Raw genomic sequence first — 11,388 nt, 5'->3', positions numbered from 1 at the left:
AAAGCAAGCAGATAATCTTCAGCTACTAAAATCTCCATGTGTCTGGCCATTAGGAATAGCAAGGGCTTTAAAAATAGGATTAAGGTTGTTTGCTTTTATTTTTCTGATAAGAATATGCACTACTAAATATAGAAATAATAGCAGAAAGGGGGACAAAAAATTAGTTACAGAGAGTGAGGCAAACCATAAAAGACTCTTAAATACAGAGAACAGACTGAGGGTTGGGGACCTGATGGGCATTGAGGAGTGTTATTGGGATGAGAGTGCTGGCTGTTGTATGTAAGTGATGAGTCATGGGAATCTACTCCAGAATCCAAGAGCACACTGTATACCCTGTATGTTAGCTAACATGCTAATAAATTATATAAATAAATAAATTAAATAAATAAATAAATATAAAAAATATAAAGATTGTATTACTTGATTATAGGGTAGAATTAGAAGGGGGGAAATGACTTAGTAAGAGAAAGTGAACAAAACAACAAAGGAAGGGGGAAAAAAGGATAGGAATAAAACAATAAAACAATAGCCTCGATAAGGAAAGCTTGAATGCCAAACCTAAAAGGTACACAATATATTTGATACAGTATGTTTTGATCAGAAGCTCTTTTTACAGATATGGTGGTGGAACTGAAAGAGGGTCAGTGACCTATTCACATCACTTTATTGTTTTAACTCAGGGATTTTCTTTTTTTTTTTTTTTCAAGGTTTTATTTTTAAGGAAACTCTCTATACCTAATACAGGGCTCAAATCTACAACCCTGAAATCATGAGTCACATGTTCCACTGACTGAGGCAGCCAGCGGCCCCAGGGATTTTCTACCAAGGCTAATTTCTTAACCCTCATTCTTGGGACCAGGGAACATATAACAATTTTAGAGACATTTTTGGTGGTCATAGCTGGGGTTAACATGCTACTAGATGCTATCATCCAGTGGATAGAAGCCATGGGTGTTGCTAAACATTCTAGAATGCACAGGACAACCCCTCACAAAAAAGATTCATGCAGCCCAAAATACCAATCATGTGCTAATGTTGAGAAAGTCTGTCTGTCTTAGCAGAGGAGGTGGAGTCTCCTCCTACCTCAGTGTTTCACAGACCCTACCAAATCATGAGATCACATCATTTACATAGAGTAATTCTTCCAGGAAAAAGAGAACTGACCTTGGTCAAGTTCTTGAGAGAGGATATTTTAGTTGCAATTAATCTATTTAAACATTGCCCATCTAGCAGTTAATGTAGTCATGTATTAAACCCAGGTTGATCATATACTAGTCATCAAGATTTTTATACTACATCAATCTGAACCCTATACATAATGGTATTCCCACTCCTTTTCTCAAATGTTTTGCAACATCAGAAAATACCCTAGTGAATTATCTGATTTTATTTTTAAATGTTTTTTATTTATTTCTGAGAGAGAGAGCGAAAGAGAGAGAGAGAGAGAAAGAAAGAGAGAGAGAGAGAGAGCACAGGGGAGTGTCAGAGAGAGAGGGAGATACAAAATCTGAAGCAGGCTCCAGGCTCTGAGTTGTCAGCACAGAGCCTGACGCGGGCCTTGAACTCATGAACTGTGAGATCATGACCTGAACCAAAGTTGGACGCTTAACCGACTGAGCCACCCAAGTGCTCCTCTGATTTTATTCTTAAAAAACACCCACCAAATTCAAAGTTAGATGTTATCCCATTTGAAATAATTTAGTTTAGGAACAGGCTATTTTCCTTATCATTATTAGGAATTTGATAATACATCATAATTCAATAGTTAACTAAAATCTTTTTTATTTTTATTTTTATTACTTTATATTACGTTTTTTAACTGTTTATTTTATTTTTGACAGAGAGAAAGAGAGTGAGTGGGGGTGGGGCAAAGGGAGAGGGAGACAATGAACCTGAAACAGGCTCCAGGCTCTGAGCTGTCAGCACAAAACCTGATGTGGGCTTGAACCCATGAGCATGAGATTATGACCTGAGCCCAAGCCAGACGACTAATCAGCTGAGCCACTGAACCATCTAGGCGCCCCTAAGGTCGTCTTTAAAGAAAATAATGTGTTCAATGTTCTTTTATTTTTACTTTGCACCAAATTAACAACTATGTTAAAGAAAACTAAGATAACATTTTTATTGATTAGTAACATAAAGATACAATATACACAGCAACATGAACTAAAACTAATTTTTGAAAAAGGGGAAAATTGTCATTATTTAACATGAACTGAAATGTAATCTTGCATTACTCTTGTTTTGCTCATCGAGAATACCTCATCACTATCAAGTTTCTCAGAATATTTAACCTGTAAAGTATAATGTTTCCTTGATATTAATTTAGTGGAATTCACAACTTAAAAAACATGCCATGTTTTAGTTTGTCAATTTCCTTCAAGGATCTCTGCAAAGGCCAAAAATCTGGGAGAAGGGAATCCTTAAAACCTTTCATCAAATACAGATGAATTTCTATAGCTAAAAGCAACATATTGAGGAAACAAGAAGGAAAAGAATAGGAGTTTCATTTAGGTTGCTATTATTGTGATTCAAAATAAAGGTCCATCCAGATGGATTTAACAGATCTATTCAGAACATTCCATCCTAAAACAGCAGAATACGGATTCTTTTCAAGTGCACATAGAACGTTCTCCAGAATAGATCACATATTAGGCTACAAAATAAGTCTCAATAAAATTAAAAAAATCTAAGTCATACCATGTGGCTTGTCTGACCACAACACTATGAAGTAGAAATAACCACAAGAAAAAAATCTGGAAAGACCATGAAAACACAGAGGTTACATAACATGCTACTAGACTATAAATGAGTCAACCAAGAAATCAAAGAAGAAGCTAAAAAAATAGATGGAAAAAAAGGAAAATGAAAACAAAATGGTTTAAAATCTCTGGACTGCAATAAAAGTGGTCCTAAGAGGAAAAATTATGGTATTACAAGCCTACCCAAAGAAGCAAGAAAAATCTCAAATAATCTAACCTTACACCTAACGTAGTTAGAAAAAGAAGAACCAAAAAAAAAAAAAAAATTAAACCCAGGAAAAGGAAGGAAACAATAAGATTAGAGCAGAAATAAGTGATAGAGGAATTAAACAATAACAAAACAAAACCAAAATAGATCAATAAAATTAAGACCTAATTATTTAAAATGATCAACAAAATTCATAAGCCTCTAGCCAGGCTTGTCAAGAAAAAAAAGAGAGAAAGGGAGAGAGAATCCAAATAAACGAAATCACTAAGGAAAGAAGAAATAACCAAAACCACAGAAATATAATTATAACGGAGTATTGTGAAAATCTATATGCCAACAAATCGAATAGCTTAGTAGAAATTGATACATTCCTAGGAACATAGAATGTACCAAAACTAAATCAGGAAGAAATAGAAAATTTGAACCAACCAATAATCAGTAATGAAGTTGAATCAGTAATCAAAAACTCCAGAAACACAAAAATCCAGGACCAGACAACTTCACAGGTGAATTTTACCAAACATTTAAAGAAGAGATAATGCTTATTCTTCTCAAACTATTCCAAAAATTAGAACAGAAAGGAAACCTTCACATTCACCCTGGTACTATAACCAGATGCAGACACCACAAAAGAGAATTATAGGGCAATCTCTTTCATGAATGTACATACAAATATCCTCAAAAAATATTAGCAAATAGAATGCGATAGTTCATTAAAGATATTATAAACCACAATTAAGTGGGAGTTATTCCTGTGATACAAGTGTGGCTCAATATTTGCAACATGCCAACATGATACATCACATCAATGGAAGAAATGATTAAAACCATATGATCATTTCAATAGATGGAAATAAAGCTTTCGAAAAAGAACAACATCCATTTATGATAAAAATAAATTAAAAAAAACACCTTTGCAAAGTAGAGGAAAGTTATTGTAACATGATAAAGGCCTAATGTGAAAAACTCACAGCCTTCATCATACTCAGTGGTGAAAAACCGAGAGCTTTCCCCCATAGATTAGGAACAAGATAAGGATGTCCACTCTCATCACTTTTTCTCAACATAGTACTGGAAGTCCTAGCCATAGCAATCAGACAAGAGAAAGGAATAAAAGATATCCAAATTGGTAAAGACGTAAAACTTTCACTATTTGCAAATGATATAATGGTATATATAGAAATCCCTAAAGACTCCACCAAAAAACTACTAGAACTGATAAATGAATTCAGTAAGGTTGCAGGATACAAAATCAATGTACAGAAATACATTGCATTTGGATTACACGAATAATGAAGCAACAGAAGAAGAAGTGGAGAAAATAATCCTGTTGCAATTGCACCCAGCATAATACCATACCTAGGAGCAAACTTAACCGAAGAGGTGAAAGACCTGAACTCTGAAAACTATAAAACACTGATGGAAGAAATTTAAGGTAATACTTATGTGTTGGAAGAATAAATTTTGTGAAAATGTCTATACTACGCAAAGCAATCTACAGATTTAATGCAATCCCTATCAAAATACCAACAGCCCTTTTCACTGAACAAGAATAAACAATTCTAAAATTTGTACAGAAATACAAAAGACCTTGAATAGCCAAAGCAACCTTGAAAAAGAAAAACAAAACTGGAGGTATCAAATTCCAGGCTTCAAGTTATATTAAAGTATTGGTAATTAAAACAGTATGGTACTGGCATAAAGACAGACATATAGATCAATAAAATAGAGCAGAAAACCCAGAAATAAACCCATGATTACATAGCCAATTAATCTTCCACAAAGAAGGAATGAATATACAATGGAATTTTTTAAGAAAACAGTATCTTCAACAAATGGTGTTGGGAAAACTGAACCACTTTCAGTTTTCATGCAAAAGAATGAAACTGGACCATTTTTTTACATCATATGCAAAAACAAATTCAAAATGGATTAAAGACTTAAATATGAGACCTGAAACCATGAAAATCCTTGAAGAAGACACAGACAATAATTTCTGTAACATCAGTCATAGAAACATTTCTCTAGATATGTCTCCTGAGTCAATAGCAATGAAAGGAAAAATAATCTATTGGGACTACATCAAAATAAAGAAGTTTCTGCACAGCAAAGGAAACAACCAACAAAAGTCAAAGGCAATCTACTGAGTGGGAGAAGATATTTGCAAGTGGAATATCCAAGAAAGAGTTAGTATCCAAAATATATAAAGAACTGTTACAATTCCGCACCTCAAAAACAAATAATCTGATTTAAAATAGGCAGAAGACATGAGTGGACATTTCTCCAAAGAAGATATACAGATGGCCATCTGACATGAAAAGATGCTCAACATTACTTATCTTCAAGAAAATGCAAATCAAAACTTTGAACTATCACCTCACACCTGTCAGAATGGTTAAAAATCACAACACAAGGGACAACAGGTGTTGGAGAGGATGTGAAGAAAAAGGAACCGTCTTGCACAATTGCACCAATGCAAACCAGTGGAGCCACTGTGAAAACAGTTTAAAGATTCCACAAAAAATTAAAAATAGAACTACTCTACCACCTAATAATCACACTACTGGTCATTTATGCAAAAAATACAAAAATTCTAGGTCAAAGGGATGCATACAGCCCTTTGTTTATTTCATCATTATTTACAATTAGCCAAACTATAGAAGCAGGTCAAGTGCCCAACAATAGATGAATGGATAAAGAAGTGACATATATACACACATATACCTATGTGTGTACATATATCCATAGACACACATACACCTATATGTATATATATGCATATATACACACATATACTTACATGTGTGTAAGTATATACATACTTATTACATATATATATTACATATATTCACATAGGTATATATACATATATACATGGGTATATATACATAGGCATACCTATGTATATATACACTTATATATATACAAATATATACACATTCATAAATACATACAAACATGTGTGTGAGTGTGTGTGTGGAATAGAATATTAATCAGTCATAAATAGAATGGAATCTTGCCATTTTCAACAACATGGATAGAGCTAGAGAGAGTATAATACTAATCAAAATAAGTCAGTCAGGAAAAGTTAAATACCATATAATCTCCCTCATAAGTGGAATTTTAAAAAAACAAAACAAAGTAGCAAAGTAAAAAAAGAGAGATAAACCAAGAAACAGACTCTTAGCTATAGAGAACAAACCGATGGTCACTAGCAGGGAGGTGAGTGAGCAGGGGGATAAGTGAAATAGTTGATGGGGAATAAGAGTACACTTATCAAAATAAAGAAATAAATACAATTTAAAAAATTAAATAAAAAATAATAACACCCCCAAAACAAAAGAAATGTTCATATTTAGAGGAAACTTTAGAATAGTCATATATGCATATCTATGCAATGCCGTGTGCCTGGACATTCTTCCTGTGTTTTGAGAATAGGAGGTGTTCTTGCAAAAGTAGATTTAAGTCAACTACTTCACCAGAGCAGGATCACTATTTTACTCCAAAGTAAGTCAACAGCACAGTGATTAATGCCCCTCATTTATGAATGTTCTAAATTTGGATAGAGTTTCTGTTATTTCTCCTTATTAACTATTAGTATCCAGTAAATTTGTTCATACAATATATAATTTCCACATATATATAAAGTCTGTAAAATGACGTACCTTTTCAGCCTATCTTGGAAGAAATCCTCACTTCAGCTTTATGTCCTTACTGATATATGATCCAATTTTATGAATAAGTTCAATAGATATTCCAATGAAAGATATTATATATGGTATGCAAACTGAACTTAAGTGATCAAATAAAGTTGCTATTAAATCAAATGTCTTTGTATCTTCTTGTTACCAAACCAAATGTGCTTGTGGACATAATTTAAATTCATGATGATCCCAGTATGTAACATATTTTTCTCTCATAAAAGATGGTAATGATGCCATAATAATTAGTGAATAAGTGGGTAACCCTTAAAAATAGTGTACTGTGTATATTATTTTATACGAGCAAAGCAGAAATTTTAATATATTGGTGGTATGGGCTGAACTGTGTCCCCTCAAAATTCTTATGTTGAAATCCTAGTCTCCATTACCTCTGTATGTGATTATATTAGGAGAACATGCATTTAAAAAGGTAATTAGCTTAAAATGAGTTCATTAAGATGGGTCCTAATCCATCATGATTGGTGTCCTTTTAAGAATAGATTAGGACAAAGAGGCACTCAGAGGAAGACCACGTGAAGACTCAGAGATCAAAAGCCAAGGAAAAAAGCCCTCAGAGGAAAATAACCCTGTAGACACCTTGATCTTGGACATCTAGCTTCTAAAATCGTGAGGAAAACAAAACAAAGCAAAACAAATTAAAACAAAACAAAACTCTGTTGTAGAAGTACCCAGTCTGAGATTCTCTGTTATAATAACCCTAAAAAACTAATAGAATTTGTAATTTCCAAAGTTAGAGTATTGCTCTACACAAACATGTGACAAGAGGTAAATTTTATCTTCATTGTTCTCCTATCTCCCATGTAATATTTGTTTTTTTCTTTTATGGGCTTCTTGCATTGATAATACTTTTTGATGTCCCAAGAATTCAAGAGGTTGTCTATCAGTGAACATAACTTCTCTTTTTTACTCTTTAAATGCATTCTCAATGTGATCCTCTCCTGACCTAAAGAAACAGTCTATCACAAAGACTAATTACTGAAAACAGCTTGGCCTATATCTGTGTTTGAGGGTATTTGTCTGCAAAAAGTAAATAATATATATTTTTTAATAAATCAAGTCTTTTGTGTTAGTTTGTTTTGTTAGTAATAAGCAGGTGTGATAAAATTGCCATCTTCATTCATTGCTGGTGGTAGAATAAATTGGAAAGCAATTTGCCAGCATGTATCAAAGTCTTAAAAATATTTGCTCCTTTTCATCCAGTTATTTCTCTTCTAGTATTCTCTCAAAAGGACTTAACAGATGCTGGCAAAAATTTACAAATTGATAATCCACTTCACCACTATTTATATTAACCCTTCTACATCAAAAAAGGAAACAAGCCTAATATCTTCTAATACATTAGAGAAACTGAGTTTCTCCCCTAGATAAGGAACTATTGCATTTTTATTTGTAACCATGTTTTCAAAGACAACTTAATGGCATGAGATTACAAAGTGATTTTATAATTTTAGGTGACCAGATCAGGATACAATATTATTTCATTGTGTAAAACTAAATTAACTTCCCCTCAAATCAGGGATTCTCTTTATTCTACCAACCTTTCTCTCCCTCTCCCCCCAAAAAGAGTCTCCTTTATAAATTAATAAAACACTTAGAATTCCAAGAAGCAGAAATGAGTCAGAAGGATATTTCATCAGAGTCCTTCATCATCTCAGAATAGCAGGGAGAAAGAGGTTTCCATGGCTATAATCTGTTCATACAACCTGGTAACTGCTTCAATATTCAAGTGGCCCGCCTCCCCTTTTATCTCCAAAATAATTGAAACTGATGACATCCAATTACAACTTTCCTTTCTCATCTGGAAGATCAAGAAGTAGTCTTCTTTTGCTCCCTAACTGAGGTATAACAAAGTATCTCATGACATAGGACATAAAAATTCAAAGTAATTTTTAAAATATTTTTGAGAGAGAGAGAGAGACAGAGTGTGAGTCGGAGAGAGGCAGAGAGAGGGAGACACAGAATCTGAAGCAGACTGTAGGCTCTGAGCCAACAGCACTGAACCTGAGGTGGGGCTCAACCTCATGAACCACAAGATCATTACCTGGGCTGAAGTCAGATGCTTAACCAACCGAGCCGCCCAGTCACTCCAAGACATAAAAACAAACAAACAAACAAACAAAATAAATTATCTATACTTTATTCCATCCGATGTTCTAATGTACTACACTGTTTTATTCAAATAGTCTAAAACTTGTATTATTATTGCCAAGTGAGAGCTTAGTCAATTTATATTTTCAGAAATGAAGGAAGGATTGTAATTGGCACATAGCTCTAAATGCCAATTCATCCTGTTGAGGCAAGATTATCACCAGAATGCCTGACACATTCTACCCTTCAATTATTTCTATAAACTGTGAACAGACATGTAGAGCCCTTTTTGTATAGTACTCACATAGAAAAAGTGGGAGATATGTGTATACAAAAGCGCTCTTGGTGGTTATCTCTGGGTGGTGATTTTCTTCCATATATTTCCTGTACTTATTTTTTCTACCAAGACAATGTATCTACTCTACAAACAGAATCGATGTGTTATTCCACAGAAGCACTATATTAATCTCCTATCCTATTACTCTGCAAACATGAAAAATAGGCTGGACCCCCCCTGGTAAGTAGGCAAATACTGCACATACGCATTACAGCCCACTTTCCCTGGGCCACAGTGCTCTGGATAGAACATGTTGCCAATATTTAGGGTCAGCGTGAGCACTAGGCCACAGTACACCCCATAGCTAGATACCCTGAATCGTCAAATGCTGCTTAGCCCTTTGTGATCACTCAAATGCTTGAAGCTTGACTTTCATTCCACCTTCCCAGAGAACTTTGTATATAAAATATGTTTCCAAAATTTAGAATGTTTGGACCTAAGAAAATATTGATACATATATGTATTTCAGGAAATTAACCGCCTTTAAGAATTACTTCCCTTTTTAAACAATAGTATATTGGTCAAAATGCAAATTCCTTTTGATGCAGTGGATATAGTGATATCTTGGGATGAGGCTTGTAGGATTCAGGCACTAGTTTTATCATTTCTGACCTGTGTTCTTGGGCAAATCATATCCTCACTGGGGCTGATGATCATCTGAACAAGCTCTGTGAATCCTATCAATTTTAACAGCCACTAAGGCTACCCACTTGAACAAAGTAGTCAATCTCTATATGAATAACCAGTTCTATTTAGACACTGAAATATTCAGTTTGAAGGAACCAGTAACAAGTTGGGTGTCACATTACACTTTTAAAAATGTGATAGGCACTCTTACCGAGGTTTTGAGGGGGATTATTTTAAAATAAATAAATAAAGATTCTAGTGTGTTATACCCTTAACACAGTTTGTTTGAGTTTATGAACATGTCCTGAGTCTGGCAAGTCCTCAAGAAGGGTTAATCATAGTATTCTTTCCCTATCCTATAAATGATAGCACTTCATAAATGCCCAATTTTCAAAAACTCCGAACCTATAGCAACAGAAAACAAATAGAATAATGTGCAGTGAAAGAGCATTGCCATTATGCTGGCTAGGCACCTCATTATGCAGAACACAGCATTAGCACCTTGCAAGGAGTCAGGATGGAGAAAGCAGGTCCCTCATTATTTTTGAGAGCAGGACTTGAGCACCAGTTTTAAGATTTGAATGCTCCATTATCATCCGTCTATAACTGGCATTTATGGATCTGTCACCCACTGGATCATCAACTAATTACATTAATAACCAGATCTCATTTTCTTTTGTCTTTTTAATTTTAACCACAGAGTTTTGTCCATGAAGGTCACTTGTTTTATGGTACTGCTAACAGAGACACATCATCATTAATACTTTAGTTAAAATATTTCTATAAAGCTGAAGGGTTGGTTCCTTGTGAATTTTAATCCATGTTTTTTGAGAAAGAGGAGATCAGGGCCCTAAATTCCAGTGTTGTCAAAAACTCTCTGGCTTTGGGAAAGTCATTTAACCCATTTAACCTCATTTTCATCTTTGTGGAATGCAATAATTAGGTTTGCAATCTAAGGGTCCACTCATTTTTGAGTATTTATAGTTCTATACCTAACCTTTATTTTAGGAAGAGTGGTAGATGGGAATTTTATGCAGCATCCAGACACTACAATTTATTAATCTCCCTATCTATGCAATTCTATCTTCATCCCATCCATCTTCCATTCTATTGTGGGTTATTATCCAAAGAGGAAATTCTGTTTATGTCCCTTCCTCACAAACATCCTAGAAAATATTCCCCTTCACTCTAGGCAATATATACATTTCTTGGTACAGCATTTCATGAAGTAAGTAGTTCCTGTCTTGCTCAGCATTCTCTTCTCCCATCATTAACCCTTATCTTCCTGCTCTTGGGAAAAGACAAACACTTTCTGCTCCCTGATATACCATGTTCTCTTTCATTTCTGTGTTTTTCATATTCCATCTCTTGTTCTTCAAATACTCTTTTCTTATTTTTTGTTTGTTTATTAATGTTTATTTATTTATTTTTCTTAAATAGTTTATCGTCAAGTTGGTTTCCATATAACACCCAGTGCTCATCACCACAAGTTCCCTCCCCCATGCCCATCACTCCCCTTCCCCTCTCCCCCACCCCCATCAGCCCTCAGATTGTTCTCAGCATTCATGGTTTGCCTCTCTCCCTCTCCCCAACTATTATCCCCTTTCTTCTCCCCCCTGGTCCTCTGTTAAGTTCCTCCTAATC

Source organism: Hyaena hyaena, unplaced genomic scaffold (assembly GCF_003009895.1).
Source record: "Hyaena hyaena isolate Hyena2069 unplaced genomic scaffold, ASM300989v1 scaffold_489, whole genome shotgun sequence".
In the NCBI taxonomy this organism is placed as follows: domain Eukaryota; kingdom Metazoa; phylum Chordata; class Mammalia; order Carnivora; family Hyaenidae; genus Hyaena; species Hyaena hyaena.
Note: the sequence above shows the minus strand (reverse complement) of the source record.